A 1,485-nucleotide genomic window follows, 5' to 3' on the forward strand; every position below is an offset into this window, starting at 1 on the left:
GCTGAAAAACGTATACAGAGTTAGGCTTAAACAGTGGTAGAGCCCGCTTTAACATCTTTGCACGAATGGCCCGGCTCGCCGGGTGTAATACCACGACCACACAGTAAAAAGGCGTGAAGTAAAAGCAATTCCGCGTTTCGTCTAATGAGGAGAGGAGACGCATAGGAAGAGGGAAATCTCCTCTTTACGTCTCCTCCGTCAAGAGTAGTCAACGCATCTGCAATTGCGGATGTTTATGGGCACCGGTCACTTTCCATTTCGGTGAATTCAGGTGGCCGCTTGCTCGTTTGTCACTTTATGTTATAAAAAAAGGCATCCCGGAGGCTTAATTTTAGTCCCCCTTTTCCTTCCCGCTCTTATAAGGAAATAATAGGAAGAATAAGATGATTTGATTCTGTAAAAGATGTGTAGGAAGTGAAAATGTCTGTTTTATGTGCGTCCTTTTCCCTGTTCAAACTACTTGTGGATGCCTATGGGCAGTTCATATTGCAGCGAATTCAATTGGCTGCTTGCTTGTTTATTACATTATGATATAAAAAAGTCCTGTTTGATTTATTTTTTTATGAAAAAGGAAGAAAGGAGAATTCGTTTTGATTTAATTGTCACTAGTGTTTTATTTCAAAGGCAACAATATCTTTGTATGTTAACTACATACATTTGAATTCTAGAAACGATTATGTGGACACAAAATTATCACTATTGTCAATGCAGAACACTTATTTCATTTAATTATGGTAGAAACGTGAGACTACAGAGCTGATTGCTTACAATGTACCATTTTGTAAATAAAAAATATTATAATAATACAGTTTTCATAAATTTGCAAATTTACATTTCTTATTCTAAAGTATTATATGCGGATCAAGACGAATTTAATTATCTTGATTTTAAATACTAGCTGTTCTCGTGCGACTTCATTCGCATGATATAATGAAAATTGTTTTATTAATTACATTTGTCAAATTCAATTACAAATGTCAAAATGACAGACATGACATGATGACAAAGCATGGCAATTTTGCTTCCTTGATGTTGGCATTATGGTCTCTTTGTCACCCTAGGGTTTTTATCCAAAATATTTACCCCCTAACTTTAATGGCGTGGAAATATATAGCCTAAAGAATGACGTAAGTAGGACTTTTTATAAAAAAGAATTATTCAAAAATATGCTGTAATTTCTGACATCTTAGGCAACAAAGATGTGTGTGTTTACGCTTTACTATAATAGTATATGTAGAAGTATAGATTGAGTTTCTGAGAATATTTAAATTGGGGAAGATTATTATAAATAATTGGAAGGGATCTTAAAGTTTGGAAAGTGAAGAGCTGACCTTAATTTTCATATTAAATAACAATTTGTGTACTACAGTTTTATGTAAAACAGTTTTATGTGGGTGTAAGGTCCTTAGACAAGATTTACTATCTAGAAATACAGGTCGTAAAACAAGAGGTCACATCGAGTGGCCTGCGGTCGATAGCTTGAAA

Source organism: Papilio polytes, unplaced genomic scaffold (genome assembly GCF_000836215.1).
Source record: "Papilio polytes unplaced genomic scaffold, Ppol_1.0 DF822733.1, whole genome shotgun sequence".
NCBI lineage: Eukaryota > Metazoa > Arthropoda > Insecta > Lepidoptera > Papilionidae > Papilio > Papilio polytes.